This window comes from Aegilops tauschii, chromosome 7, assembly GCF_002575655.3.
Source record: "Aegilops tauschii subsp. strangulata cultivar AL8/78 chromosome 7, Aet v6.0, whole genome shotgun sequence".
NCBI classification, from domain to species: domain Eukaryota; kingdom Viridiplantae; phylum Streptophyta; class Magnoliopsida; order Poales; family Poaceae; genus Aegilops; species Aegilops tauschii.
In genome coordinates this window covers 460,260,873-460,277,724 of record NC_053041.3, presented here as the reverse complement: position 1 = coordinate 460,277,724, position 16,852 = coordinate 460,260,873, and positions in this window count along the sequence as shown.

The following is a 16,852-nucleotide window of genomic DNA, read 5'->3' as shown; positions in this document are numbered from 1 at the left end:
AGTGGCACATTATCATCAAGCAAGGTACTAGCATCATCATAAGCATCATTCATAGTACAAGGAGCATCATCAATAACTTGCGACATATCATAATTAATAGCAGGTGGTGGTGTTGCAAGTCTATTCAAAACAGAAGGTGAATCAAGTATAGAGCTAGATGGCAGTTCCTTACCTCCCCTTCTTAGAGGGAAAAATCTTGGTTCTAGTATCTTTCAGATTCTTCATAGTGATAAATCGATATAAATCCCAAGTGACTCAACAAATATAGCTATGATACCCGGCAACGGTGCCAGAAAAAGGTCTTGATAACCCACAAGTATAGGGGATCACAATAATTTTCGAGGGTAGAGTATTCAACCCAAATTTATAGATTCGACACAAGGGGAGCCAAAGAATATTTGTAAGTATTAGTAGCTGAGTTGTCAATTCAACCACATCTGGAGATTAAATATCCGCAGCAAAGTGATCAGTAGCACAGTAGTATGATAGTTTGATAGTAGTAGTAACAATAGTAGTGGTAACGTAACAGGAGTAACAGTTTTGTAGCAGTTGTTGTTGGGGAACACAATATTTCAAAAACTTTACCTACGATCACGCAAGATCTATCTAGGAGATGCATAGCAACGAGCGGGGAGAGTGTGTCCACGTACCCTCGTAGACCGAAAGCGGAAGCGTTTAGTAACGCGGTTGATGTAGCCGAACGTCTTCGCGATCCAACCGATCCAAGCACCGAACGTACGGCACCTCCGCGGTCAGCACACGTTCAGCTCGATGAAGTCCCTCGAACTCTTGATCCAGTTGAGGCCGAGGGAGAGTTCCGTTAGCACGACGGCGTGGCAACGGTGATGATGAAGTTACCGGCGCAGGGCTTCACCTAAGCACTACAATGATATGGCCGAGGTGTGTAACTGTGGAGGGGGGGCACCGCACACGGCTAAGAGAAGACTTGGTGTGTCTTTGGGGTGCCCCCCTCCCACGTATATAAAGGGGGGAGGAGAGGTGGCCGGCCCAAGGGGGCGCACCAGGTGTGGAGAGTCCTGCTAGGACTACCTAGTCCAAGTAGGATCCCCCTCTCCTTTTCCTTTTTTGGAATGGCAAAGAGGGAAAGAGAGGAGTAGGGGAGGGAAAGGGGGGGGCGCCGCCTCCACCCCCCTTGTCCAATTCGGACTGGGCAAGGGGGGCGCGCGCCACCTCCGTGGCCGGCCCTCTCTCCTCCACTAAGGCCCATGTATGGCCCATTAACTTCCCCGGGGGGGTTCCGGTAACCCCCGGTACTCCGAAACTCATCCGATACGACCCGAACCATTCCGGTGTCCGAATGTAACTTTCCAATATATGAATCTTTACCTCTCGACCATTTCGTGACTCCTCGTCATGTCCGTGATCTCATACGGGACTCCGAACAAACTTCGGTTCATCAAATCACATAACTCATAATACAAATCGTCATCGAACGTTAAGCGTGCGGACCCTACGGGTTCGAGAACTATGTAGAGAAAACCGGGACACATCTCCGGTCAATAACCAATAGCGGAACCTGGATGCTCATATTGGTTCCTACATATTCTACGAAGATCTTTATCGGTCAAACCGCATAACAACATACGTTGTTCCCTTTGTCATTGGTATGTTACTTGCCCGAGATTCGATTGTCGGTATCGTCATACCTAGTTCAATCTCGTCACCGGCAAGTCTCTTTACTTGTTCCGTAATGCATCATCCCGTGACTAACTCATTAGTCACATTGCTTGCAAGGCTCATAGTGATGTGCATTACCGAGAGGGCCCAGAGATACCTCTCCGATACACGGAGTGACAAATCCTAATCTCGATCTATGCCAACTCAACAAACACCATCGGGGACACCTATAGAGCATCTTTATAATCACCCAGTTATGTTGTGACGTTTGATAGCACACAAGGTGATCCTCCGGTATTCGGGAGTTGCATAATCTCATAATCTGAGGAACATGTATAAGTCATGAAGAAAGCAATAGCAGTAAAACTAAACGATCATTATGCTAAGCTAACGGATGGGTCTTGTCCATCACATCATTCTCTAATGATGTGATCCCGTTTATCAAATGACAACACATCTCTATGGCTAGGAAACTTAACCATCTTTTATTAACGAGCTAGTCAAGTAGAGGCATACTAGGGACACACTGTTTGTCTATGTATCCACACATGTACTAAGTTTCCGGTTAATACAATTCTAGCATGAATAATAAAAATTTATCATGATATAAGGAAATATAAATAACAACTTTATTATTGCCTCTAGGGCATATTTCCTTCAGTCTCCCACTTGCACTAGAGTCAATAATCTAGATTACATAGTAATGATTCTAACACCCATGGAGTCTTGGTGTTGATCATGTTTTGCTCGTGAGAGAGGCTTAGTCAAGGGGTCTGCAACATTTAGATCCGTATGTATCTTGCAAATCTCTATGTCTCCCTCATTGACTTGATCGCGGATGGAATTGAAGCGTCTCTTGATGTGCTTGGTTCTCTTGTGATGGATTCCTTTGCCAAGGCAATTGCACCAGTATTGTCACAAAAGATTTTCATCGGACCCGATGCACTAGGTATTACACCTAGATCGAATATGAACTCCTTCATCCAGACTCCTTCATTTGCTGCTTCTGAAGCAGCTATGTACTCTGCTTCACACGTAGATCCCGCCACGACGCTCTGCTTAGAACTGCACCAACTGACAGCTCCACCATTCAATATAAATATGTATCCGGTTTGTGACTTAGAGTCATCCGGATTAGTATCAAAGCTTGCATCGATGTAACCATTTACGACGAGCTCTTTGTCACCTCCATAAATGAGAAACATATCCTTAGTCCTTTTCAGGTATTCAGGATGTTCTTGACAGCTGTCCAGTGATCCACTCCTGGATTACTTTGGTACCTCCCTGCTAAACTAATAGCAAGGCACACATCAGGTCTGGCACATAGCATTGCATACATGATAGAACCTATGGCTGAGGCATAGGGAATGACTTCCATTTTCCTCTCTATCTTCTGTAGTAGTCGGGCATTGAATCTGACTCAACTTCACACCTTGTAACACAGGCAAGAACCCTTTCTTTGACTGATCCATTTTGAACTTCTTCAAAACTTTATCAAGGTATGTGCTTTGTGAAAGTCCAATTAAGCGTCTTGATCTATCTCTATAGATCTTGATGCCCAATATAAAAGCAGCTACAGAGCTCCCACTCATTTTCTTGTAAATACAGGCTTCTCCAAAAGTCCGTATAAAACCATATGCTTTGATCACACTATCAAAGCGTATATTCCAACTCTGAGAGGCTTGCACCATTCCATAAATGGATCGCTGGAGCTTGCACACTTTGTTAGCACCTTTTGGATCGACAAAACCTTCTGGTTGCATCATATACAACTCTTCTTTGAGATATCCTTTAAGGAATGCAGTTTTGACATCCATTTGCCAAATTTCATAATCATAAAATGTGGCAATTGCTAACATGATTCGGACAGACTTAAGCATCGCTACGGGTGAGAAAGTCTCATCGTAGTCAACTCCTTGAACTTGTCGAAAACCTTTTGCAACAAGTCGAGCTTTGTAGACAGTAACATTACCATCAGCATCAGTCTTCTTCTTGAAGATCCATTTATTCTCTATGGCTTGCCAATCATCGGGCAAGTCAACCAAAGTCCACACTTTGTTCTCATTCATGGATCCCATCTCAGATTTCATGGCCTCAAACCATTTCGCGGAATCTGGGCTCGCTTCCTCATACTTCGTAGGTTCGTCATGGTCAAGTTACATGACTTCTAGAACATGATTACCGTCCCACTCTGGTGCGGATCTTACTCTGGTTGGCCTACGAGGTTCATTAGTAACTTGATCCGAAGTTTCATGATCATCATCATTAGCTTCCTCACTAATTGGTGTAGGAATCACTAGAACTAATTTCTGTGATGAATTACTTTCCAATTCGGGAGAAGGTACAATTACCTCATCAAGTTCTACTTTCCTCCCACTCACTTCTTTCGAGAGAAACTCCTTCTCTAGGAAGGATCCATTCTTAGCAACGAATATCTTGCCTTCGGATCTGTGATAGAAGGCGTACCCAACTGTTTCCTTTGGGTATCCTATGAAGACACATTTCTCCGATTTGGATTCGAGCTTATCAGGTTGAAGCTTTTTCACATAAGCATCGCAGCCCCAAAGTTTAAGAAACAACAACTTGGGTTTCTTGCCAAACCACGGTTCATATGGTGTCGTCTCAACGGATTTAGATGGTGCCCTATTTAACATGAATGCAGCCATCTCTAAAGCATAACTCCAAAATGATAGCGGTAAATCAGCAAGAGACATCATAGATCGCACCATATCTAATAAAGTGCGGTTACGATGTTCAGACACACTATTACGCTGTGGTGTTCCAGGTGGCGTGAGTTGCGAAACTATTCCGCATTGTTTCAAATGAAGACCAAACTCATAACTCAAATATTCACCTCCATGATCAGATCGTAGAAACTTTATTTTCTTGTTACGATGATTTTCCACTTCACTCTGAAATTCTTTGAACTTTTCAAATGTTTCAGACTTATGTTTCATCAAGTAGATATACCCATATCTGTTCAAATCATCTGTGAAGGTCAGAAAATAACGATACCCGCCGTGAGCATCAACACTCATCGGGCCGCATACATCAGTATGTATTATTTCCAATAAGTCTGTTGCTCGCTCCATTGTTCCGGAGAACGGAGTCTTAGTCATCTTGCCCATGAGGCATGGTTCACAAGCATCAAGTGATTCCAAAAGCCCATCAGCATGGAGTTTCTTCATGCGCTTTACACCAATATGACATAAACGACAGTGCCACAAATAAGTTGCACTATCATTATTAAACTTGTATATTTTGGCTTCAATACTATGAATATGTGTATCACTACTATCGAGATTCAATAAAAATAGACCACTCATCAAGGGTGCATGACCATAAAAGATATTACTCATATAAATAGAACAACCATTATTCTCTGATTTAAATGAATAACCGTCTCGCATCAAGATCCAGATATAATATTCATGCTTAACGCTGGCACCAAATAACAATTATTCAGGTCTAAAACTAATCTCGAAGGTAGATGTAGAGGTAGCGTGCCAACCGTGATCACATCGACTTTGGAACCATTTCCCACGCGCATCGTCACCTCGTCCTTAGCCAATCTTCGTTAATCCGTAGCCCATGTTTCGAGTTGCAAATATGAGCAACATAACTAGTATCAAATACCCAGGCGCTAATACGAGCATTAGTAAGGTACACATCAATAACATGTATATCAAACATACCTTTCACTTTGCCATCCTTCTTATCCACCAAATACTTGGGGCAGTTCCGCTTCCAGTGACCAGTCCCTTTGCAGTAGAAGCACTCAGTCTCAGGCTTAGGTCCAGACTTGGGCTTCTTCACTTGAGCAGCAACTTGCTTGCCGTTCTTCTTGAAGTTCCCCTTCTTCCCTTTGCCCTTCTTCTTGAAACTAGTGGTCTTGTTAACCATCAACACTTGATGCTCCTTCTGATTTCTACCTCCGCAGCCTTTAGCGTTGCGAAGAGCTCGGGAATTGTCTTATCCATCCCTTGCATATTATAGTTCATCACGAAGCTTTTTTAGCTTGGTGGCAGTGATTGAAGAACTCTGTCAATGACACTATCATCAGGAATATTAACTCCCAGTTGAGTCGAGTGGTTGTGGTACCCAGACATTCTGAGTATATGTTCACTGACAGAACTATTCTCCTCCATCTTGCAGCTATAGAACTTATTGGATACTTCATATCTCTCAATTCGGGCATTTGCTTGAAATATTAACTTCAACTCCTGGAACATCTCATATGCTCCATGACGTTTAAAACGTCGTTGAAGTCCCGATTCTAAGCCGTAAAGCATGACACACTGAACTATCGAGTAGTCATCAGGTTTGCTCTGCCAGACGTTCATAACGTCCGGAGTTGCTCCTGCAGTGGGTCTTGCACCTAGTGGTGCTTCCAGGATGTAATTCTTCTGTGCAGCAATGAGGATAATCCTCAAGTTACGGACCCAGTCCATGTAGTTGCTACCATCATCTTTCAACTTAGCTTTCTCTAGGAATGCACTAAAATTCAAAGGAATGGTAGCACGGGCCATTGATCTACAACAACATAGACATGCAAAATACTTTCAGGTACTAAGTTCATGATAAATTAAAGTTTAATTAATCATATTACTTAAGAACTCCCACTTAGATATACATCCCTCTAGTCATCTAAATGATCACGTGATCCATATTAACTAAACCATGTCTGATCATCACGTGAGATGGAGTAGCTTTCAATGGTGAACATCACTATGTTGATCATATCTACTATATGATTCATGTTCGACCTTTCAGTCTCAGTGTTCGGAGGCCATATCTACATATGCTAGGCCCGTCAAGTTTAACCTGAGTATTCTGCGTGTGCAAAACTGGCTTGCACCTGTTGTATGTGAACGTAGAGCTTATCACGCCCGATCATCATGTGGTGTCTCGGCACGACGAACTGTAGCAACGGTGCATACTCATGGAGAACACTTGTACCTTGAAATTTAGTGAGGGACCATCTTATAATGCTACCGCCGTACTAAGCAAAATAAGATGCATAAAGGATAAACATCACATGCAATCAAAATAAGTGATATGATATGGCCATCATCATCTTGTGCCTTTGATCTCCATCTCCAAAGCACTATCATGATCACCATCGTCACCGGCTTGACACCTTGATCTCCATCGTAGCATCGTTGTCGTCTCGCCAACTATTGCTTCTACGACTATCGCTACCGCTTAGTGATAAAGTAAAGCAATTACATGGCGATTGCATTTCATACAATAAAGCGACAACCATATGGCTCCTGCCCAGTTGCTGATAATTGTTAAAAAACATGATCATCTCATACAACAATTTATATATCATCACGTCTTGACCATACCACATCACAACATGCCCTGCAAAAAACAAGTTAGACGTCCTCTACTTCGTTGTTGCAAGTTTTACGTGGCTGCTACGGGCTTCTAGCAAGAACGGTTCTTACCTACGCATCAAAACCACAACAATTTTTTGTCAAGTGTGATGTTTTAACCTTCAATAAGGACCGGGCGTAGTGAAACTCGATTCAACTAAAGCTGGAGAAACAAACACCCGCTAGCCACTTGTGTGCGAAGCACGTCGGTAGAACCAGTCTCATGAACGTGGTCATGTAATGTCGGTCCGGGCCGTTTCATCCAACAATACCGCCGAATCAAAGTAAGACGTTGCTGGTAAGCAGTATGACTATTATCGCCCACAACTCTTTGTGTTCTACTCGTGCATATAACATCTACGCATAGACCTGGCTCTGATACGACTGTTGAGGAACACAGTATTTCAAATTTTTTACCTACAGTCACGCAAGATCTATCTAGGAGATGCATAGCAACGAGCGGGGAGAGTGTGTCCACGTACCCTCGTAGACCGAAAGCGGAAGCCTTTAGTAACATGGTTGATGTAGTCGAACGTCTTCGCGATCCAACCGATCCAAGCACCGAACGTACGGCACCTTCGCGATCAGCACACGTTTAGCTCGATGACGTCCCTCGAATTCTTGATCCAGTTGAGGCCGAGGGAGAGTTCCGTCAGCACGACGACGTGACGACGGTGATGATGAAGTTACCGGCACAGGGCTTTGCCTAAGCACTACGACGATATGACCGAGGTGTGTAACTGTGGAGGGGGGCACTGCACACGGCAAAGAGAAGACTTGGTGTGTCTTTGGGGTGCCCCCCTCCCACGTATATAAAGGGGGGAGGAGAGGTGGCCGGCCCAAGGGGGGCGCGCCAGGTGTGGGGAGTCCTACTAGGACTCCCTAGTCCAAGTAGGATTCCCCTCTCCTTTTTCCTTTTTCGAAATAGCAAAGAGGGAAAGAGAGGAGGAGTAGGAGAGGGAAAGGGGGCGCCGCCTCCACCCCTTGTCCAATTCGGACTGGGAAAGGGGGGCATGCGCCACCTCCCTGGCCGGCCCTCTCTCCTCCACTAAGGCCCATGTATGTCCCATTAACTTCCCGGGGGGGGGGGGGGTTCCGGTAACCCCCGGTACTCCGAAACTCATCCGATACGACCCGAACCATTCTGGTGTCCGAATGTAACCTTCCAATATATGAATCTTTACCTCTCGACCATTTTGAGACTCCTCGTCATCTCCATGATCTCATCCGGGACTCCGAACAAACTTTGGTTCATCAAATCACATAATTCGTAATACAAATCGTCATCGAACGTTAAGCGTGCGGACCCTACGGGTTCGAGAACTATGTACACATGACCGAGACACATCTCCGGTCAATAACCAATAGCGGAACCTGGATGCTCATATTGGTTCCTATATATTCTACGAAGATCTTTATCGGTGAAACCGCATAACAACATACGTTGTTCCCTTTGTCATTGGTATGTTACTTGCCCGAGATTCGATCGTCGGTATCATCATACCTAGTTTAATCTCGTCACCGGCAAGTCTCTTTACTCGTTCGGTAATGCATCATCCCGTGAGTAACTCATTAGGCACATTGCTTGCAAGGCTCATAGTGATGTGCATTACCGAGAGGGCCCAGAGACACCTCTCCGATACACGGAGTGACAAATCCTAATCTCGATCTATGCCAACTCAACAAACACCATCGGAGACACCTGTAGAGCATCTTTATAATCACCCAGTTATGTTGTGACATTTGATAGCACACAAGGTGATCCTCCGGTATTCGGGAGTTGCATAATCTCATAGTCCGAGGAACATGTATAAGTCATGAAGAAAGCAATAGCAGAAAAACTAAACGATCATTATGCTAAGCTAACGGATGGGTCTGTCCACCACATCATTCTCTAATGATGTGATCCCGTTTATGAAATGACAACATATGTCTATGGCTAGGAAACTTAACCATCTTTGATTAACGAGCTAGTCAAGTAGAGGCATACTAGGGACACACTGTTTGTCTATGTATCCACACATGTACTAAGTTTCTGGTTAATACAATTCTATCATGAATAATAAACATTTATCATGATATAAGGAAATATAAATAACAACTTTATTATTGCCTCTAGGGCATATTTCCTCCAGTTGTAACAGTAGCAATAGCAATAGTAACTTAGTAAGCACAATATGAAAAAGCTCGTAGGCATTGGATCAGTGATTACGTTGGATAATATTCATCATATATCAGTCATAACCTAGGGCGACACACAACTAGCTCTAGTTCATAAATATAATGTAGGCATGTATTCCGTAAATAGTCATACGTTCTTATGGAAAAGAACTTGCATGACATATTTTGTCCTACCCTCCCGTGGAAGTGGGGTCCATAAGGAAACTAAGGGATATTGAGGCCTCCTTTTAATAGAGAACCAGAACAAAGCATTAACACATAGTGAATACATGAACTCCTCAAACTATGGTCATCACCGGAAAGTATCCCAATTGTTGTCACCTTGGGGTTTATGGATCATAACACGTAATAGGTGAATATGACTTGCAAGATCGGATCACGAACATAGATATAATGGTGATAACATAAATGGTTCTGATATGAAATCATGGCACCCGGGACCTAGTGACAAGCATTAAGCATAGCAAAGTCATAACAACATAAGTCTCAGAACATAGTGGATACTAGGGATCAAGCCCTAACAAAACTAACTCGATTACATGATGAATCTCATCCAACTCCTCACCGACCAACGAGCCTATGAATGAATTACTCACTTCCGACGGTGAGCATCATGAAATTGGTGGAGGATGGTTGATGATGACGAAGACTGTTGGGGATATAACCCTGAGGTATGACCTGCCTAGGAGGGGCCGGGTTATACCGTTGGCGGTTTATTATGAAGAAGGCCCAAAAGGTCCAAGAAGACTTGAAGATGGCGGTTCATAAGGCAAAGCTTATTGGAGGCCGAAGACCCGAAGGCGTGAGCCATTCAAGGTTAACTTGCTCTATAAGGCAAGTTTAGTTAGAAACCGAGTCGATCACTGATACGTCTCCAACGCATCTATAATTTTTTATTGTTCCATGCTATTATATTATCAATATTGGATGTTTTATAATCATTTTATAGCCATTTTATATCATTTTTTGGTATTAACTTATTGACATAGTGCCAAGTGTCAGTTGCTGTTTTTTCCATGTTTTTTACATCGCAGAAAATCAATATCAGACAGTCCAAATGCCTCGAAACTTTACGGAGAATTTTATGGGCTAGAAGGAATAGAACAGGCCCTGGCTGCGCCTGGGGGTGCCCCGAGGGAGGCACAACCCAACAGGGTGCATCAAGAGGCCCAGGCGCACCCTGGTGGGTTGTGCCCACCTTGGGTGCCCCCCAGACCGCCTCTTTGCTCTATGAATACCCCAATATTTCCAGAACCCTAAAGGCATCGACGAAGTATTCATCCAGCCGCCGCAGAGTCCAGAACCACCAGATCCAATCTAGACACCATCTCGGATGGGGTTCACCACCTCCATTGGTGCCTCTCCGATGATGCGTGAGTAGTTCTTTGTAGACCTTCAGGTCCGTAGTTAGTAGCTAGATGGCTTTCTCTCTCTCGCTGAATTCTCAATACAATGGTCTCTTGGAGATCCATATGATGTAACTCTTTTTCGGTGTGTTTGTTGGGATCGATGAACTTTGAGTTTATGATCAGATCTACTTTTTATATCCATGAAAGTATTTGAGTTTCTTTGATCTCTTTTATGCATGATCTCTTATAGCCTCGTATTTCTTCTCCGATATTTGGGTTTTGTTTGGCCAACTTGATCTATTTATCTTGCAATGGGAAGAGGTGCCTTGTAGTGGGTTCGATCTTACGGTGCTTGATCCCAGTGACAGAAAGGGAACTGACACGTTTGTATCGTTGCTACTAAGGATAAAACGATGGGGTCTATCTCTACATAGATAGATCTTGTCTACATCATGTCATCGTTCTTATTGCATTACTCCGTTTTTCCATGAACTTAATACACTAGATGCATGCTGGATAGCGGTCGATGTGTGGAGTAATAGTAGTAGATGCAGGCAGGAGTCGGTCTAGTAATCTTGGACGTGATGCCTATATAATGATCGTTGCTTGGATATCGTCATGAGTATTTGAAGTTCTATCAATTGCCCAACAGTAATTTGTTCACCCACCGTTTGCTATTTTTCTCGAGAGAAGCCACTAGTGAAACCTACGACCCCCGGGTCTCTTTCTCATATTATTTGCCTTTGCGATCTATTTTCCTTTGCATATATTTTCAGATCTATTAAACTAAAAACACAAAAATACCTTGCTGTAATTTATTCTTCTTTATTTTATTTGTCATTCGATCTATCAATTTACTACAAATTTATCTCACGTCCGTTTGCCACTTGAGGCGCCGTACCCCGGAAGAGATTGACAACCCCTTTAACACATCGGGTTGGGAGGATTTGTTATCTGTGTGCAGGGGCTGTTTACGTTGTGTTGCTTGGTTCTCCTACTAGTTCGATAACCTTGGTTTCGTATCTGAGGGAAATACCTACCGCCGCCGTGCTGCATCATCCCTTCCTCTTTGGGGAAATACCGACGTAGATTCAAGCGACATCAGAAGGAATTTCTGGCGCCGTTGCCGGGGAGGATCTTCAACATATACCAGGTTCCTAATCACAAATCTCATCTCCTTGCAATTTACATTATTTGCCATTTGCCTCTCGTTTTCCTCTCCCCCACTTCACAAAACATTGCCATTTTATTCGCCTCTCTTTTTCGTTCGCCGTTTTCTTGCCGGATCTGTTTTTGTGTGCTTTCTTGTTTGCGTAGTCATGATGCCTCAAAGAAAATATTATGACGTTCCTGACCCAAATATTTTGCTTGAAATTGAGAAAAGTATTAAGTAATATATGACTACACAATTTGAGCACAATAAGTATTTTATTGAAGAACTTAAGGAGCACTCCGTTGTGCTGGATGCTATCACAAAACAACTTGATGATATTAGTAGAGAAGTTTGAAATCTTCAATCTAAGTATGCTTTTGCTAAAAGTTTGCTAGGAAAAATATTCGATGCACAAGCTACTCTAGTAAATCAAATGGCCGCCAAACCAATCTCATTAGAGGATAAAAGTGATGAAGATCTTAAAATGATTGGTGTTTCTTCTATTGATTCCTTGTTTAGTAAAGATAAGATTGATGAAAAAGGGACTGGAGAAGAGTCAACTTTAGGTAGAAGGCATCCCAATATTTTGGAGGGTGAAAATCTTGTTGAGAAAATTGATGAAAGTGGGTTTGAAGAGGTCAAAACTTTAACTAGTGATGTGCCCACTCTTTTGGATTACAAAGACTTTAATTATGATAGTTGCTCTTTGATTGATTGTATTTCTTTGTTAACATCCATGATAAATTCACCCAATGCTTATGAACAAAATAAAGCTTTTACTAAACATATTGTTGATGCTATGATGAAAGCTCTTGAAGAAAAATTGGAATTAGAAGTTTCAATTCCTAGAAAATTGCATGATGAGTGGGAACCTACTATCAAAGTCAATATTAAAAATTATGAATGTTTTTCTTTGTGTGACTTGGCTGCTAGTGTTTCTACAATTTCGAAATCTTTATGTGATGTGCTTGGTTTTACCGATCTTGAAGATTGTTCTTTAAATTTGCACTTGGCGGATTCTACTATTAAAAAGACTATGGGAAGAATTAATGATGTTCTTATTCTTGCAAATAGGAATTATGTGCCCATATATTTTATTGTTCTTGCTATTGATTGCAATCTGTCTTGTCCAATTATTCTTGGTAGACCGTTTTTACGCACTATCGGTGCCGTGATTGATATGAAAGAAGGCAATATTAAGTTCCAATTTCCTTTGAGGAAGGGTATGGAACACTTTCCTAGAACAAGAATTAGGCCACCATATGAATCAATCATGAGGGCATATTATGGATCTCGAACCAAAGATGACAAAACTTAGATCCTTGCTTTATGCCTAGCTAAGGGCGTAAAACTATAGCGCTTGTTGAGAGGCAACCCAATGAATAAAATTTATTTTTGATTTTTTGCTTTCTGTTCTTGATTGTTTGCACAATTATGCTACTGTTATGATTGTGTTTTTTTGTGTTTTAGTTAGTGTTTGTGACAAGTAAAGCCTTTAGGATCTTCTTGGATGATAGTTGTTTGATCTTGCTGAAAAACAGAAACTTTTCCGCTCACGAAAACAATTCTCATTTTTTACGAGGGCGTGATAAAATACCAATTCCAATTGCAGTAGATCAATATAAAAATTGCTCAGGTCGTCCTAATTTTTCAGAATTTTTGGAGTTCCAGAAGTTTTCGAAATAGTCAGATTGCTACAGACTGTTCTGTTTCGACATATTCTGTTTTCTTTGTGTTGTGTGCTTATTTTGATGGATCTATGGTTTTCTTTGATGAGTTTTTTCCATAGAAAAGTTGGAATACAGTAGATATAATGCAAAAATAAAATATGAATTTGTTTGGTACAATACTTATAGTAGTGATTTGCTTTCTTAGACTAACAGATCTCACGAAGGTTTTGTTGAGTTTTGTGTGATTGAAGTTTTCATGTTTTGGGTTATCTCTTACGATGGGTGAAGGAATAAAGTATAGAAGAGCCTAAGCTTGGGGATGCCCCAGCATCCCAAGCTATTATCCAAAGATGAGCAACCAACTAAGCTTGGGGATGCCCCCGAGTGGCATCCCCTCTTTCTTCTAACGACCATTGGTATTTTACTCGAAGCTATATTTTTATTCATCACATAATATGTGTTTTGCTTGGAGCGTCTTGTATGATATGAGTCTTTGCTTGTTTTATTTTGTGTTTTAAGTCTTCATCCCTTGCTATACACACCTATTTGAGAGAGCCAAAATTATGTCATGACTTGTTAGAATTGCTCTCTATGCTTCACTTAAATTTTTATGAGCAATGGACTTGCTCTAGTGCTTCACTTATATCCTTTTGAGCATGGTGTGCTTGAAGAAATGCTCTCTTGCTTCACTTAGATTTATTTGAGAATTAGTAAAATTTTCAAGAAATTCTCTCTTGCTGCACTTAAATTAATTTGAGAGAAAGAAAGAAAAATTATGCTCTTGATCTTCACTTATATTTGTTGGAGCTTGTCAAAAGCAACACATGAAAATTAGTCCCAAAGTGATAGATATCCAAGAAGGATATAATAAAAACTTTCATGAAGATCATTGGACAAAATAAACTTGATTCTTAGTAATAGTTTTGAGATATGATGATGTGATGTGTGAGTTATGTCGATGAGTAATTATGCTTTAATAAGAATATTGGTGTTAAGGTTTGTGATCCCCTATGCAAGTACGAAAGTCAATAGTCAGGCAATGAAATTATATCCTACTTGTGGTGCATTATTTTGTGTTATTTATGCTTAATGCTTGCTTATGAGATTATTCGTTTCTTGGTTGGTCGCTTCTCAATCTTTTGCTAGCCTTCATTTTGCACTAAGCATGATCTCTACTTGTGCATCCAAAAACCCTTAAACCAGTTTTGCCACATGAGTCCACTATATCTACCTATATGCGGTATTCTTTTGCCGTTCTAAGCAAATTTGTATGTGCCATCTCTAATTTTCAAAATAAACTTCTCTTTTGTGTGTTTGTTCCGCTCGTGGAGCGGTGAGGGGTGGCTAATATTTTCCATGCTAGATGTGTTGTTCTCAAGATGTGTGTTTATTCACTTGTCATTGCACGAGAGTAAGGCAAAGGTATTAGGGATGCCCGGTCCCGAAATGAAAAATGAATTTACTCTATGTTGTCAAATAATAAATTCCTTGGAAAGTGTTGGTATGGAGGGCAACCGTGGATACGCCTAGCCATGGAAAAGTGAAAGTATGGTTGAAAAAGGAATAAACTTTATTTTCTGTTTGGGAACCGCCTATGATATATCTAGCATGGAAAGTGTTGAGAACTCTTAAGTCGTTTTCGTTGGTGGGATGGATACACCTCCCAAAATATTTTTTCTCTTTGAGCTTTGGCACCTCTACAAATCCCTACTTCCCTCTGCGAAGGGCCCTTCTTTTACTTCATGCAATTTTTTTTTGAATTTGAGTCTCCATCTTCTCTTGCAAAAGCACCAACTAGGAGGCAATATGATCGTACTTAAGTATTGGGTGTAACTAATATTCGAGTGTGTTTCATGAATATGATCGTACTTAAGTATTGGGCTAGGGATAACTTATTTTAGCGTTGATATTTTGAAAGACATGGTTGCTTGTTGATATGCTTGAGTATTTAAATTATCATGTCAAAACTAGACTAGTGCTTTGAACAATATAAAAGTCCAAATGTCCATGCTATAAAGAAAGAAATATGATATGACATGATATGCAGCATTCCACATCAAAAAATTTGTTTTTATCACTTCCCTACTCGAGGACGAGTGGGAGTTAAGCTTGGAGATGCTGATACGTCTCCAACGTATCTATACTTTTTTATTGTTCCATGTTGTTATGTAATCAATCTTGGATGTTTTATAATCATTTTATAGTCAGTTTATATCATTTTTTGGTACTAACCTATTGACATAGTGCCAAGTGCCAGTTGTTGTTTTTTCCATGCTTTTTACATCACAGAAAATCAATATCAGATGGAGTCCAGATGCCCCGAAACTTTACGGAGAATTTTTATGGGCCAGAAGGAAAAGAACGGGCCCTGGCTGCGCCTGGGGGTGCCTCGAGGGAGGCACAACCCACCAGGGCACGCCAGGAGGCCCAGGCACGCCCTGGTGGGTTGGGCCCACCTCGGGTGCCCCCGGACTGCCTCTGTGCTCTATAAATACCCCAATATTTCCAGAACCCTAAAGGCGTCGATGAAATATTCATCCAGCCGCCGCAGAGTCCAGAACCACTAGATCCAATCTAGATACCATCTCAGATGGGGTTGACCACCTCCATTGGTGCCTCTCCGATGATGCGTGAGTAGTTCTTTGTAGACCTTCGGGTCCGTAGTTAGTAGCTAGATGGCTTTCTCTCTCTCGCTGAATTCTCCGTACAATGGTCTCTTGGAGATCCATATGATGTAACTCTTTTTCGGTGTGTTTGTTGGGATCGATGAACTTTGAGTTTATGAACAGATCTATATATCTTTTTATATCCATGAAAATATTTGAGTTTCTTTGATCTCTTTTATGCATGATCTCTTATAGCCTCGTATTTCTTCTGCGATATTTGGGTTTTGTTTGGCCAACTTGATCTATTTATCTTGCAATGGGAAGAGGTGCTTTGTAGTGGGTTCGATCTTACGGTGCTTGATCCCAGTGACAGAAAGGGAACCGACACGTATGTATCGTTGCTACTAAGGATAAAACGATGGGGTCTATCTCTACATAGATAGATCTTGTCTACAGCATGTCATCGTTCTTATTGCATTACTCCATTTTTCCATGAACTTAATACACCAGATGCATGCTGGATAGCGGTCGATGTGTGGAGTAATAGTAGTAGATGCAGGCAGGAGTCGGTCTACTAATCTTGGACGTGATGCCTATATAATGATCATTGCCTCGATATCGTCATGAGTATTTGAAGTTCTATCAATTTCCCAACAGTAATTTGTTCACCCACCGTTTGCTATTTTTCTCGAGAGAAGCCACTAATGAAACCTACGGCCCCCGGGTCTCTTTCTCATATTATTTGCCTTTGCGATCTATTTTCCTTCGCATTTATTTTTAGATCTATTAAACTAAAAACATAAAAATACCTTACTGCAATTTATTCTTATTTATTTTATTTGGCGTTCGATCTATCAATTTACTACAAATTTAT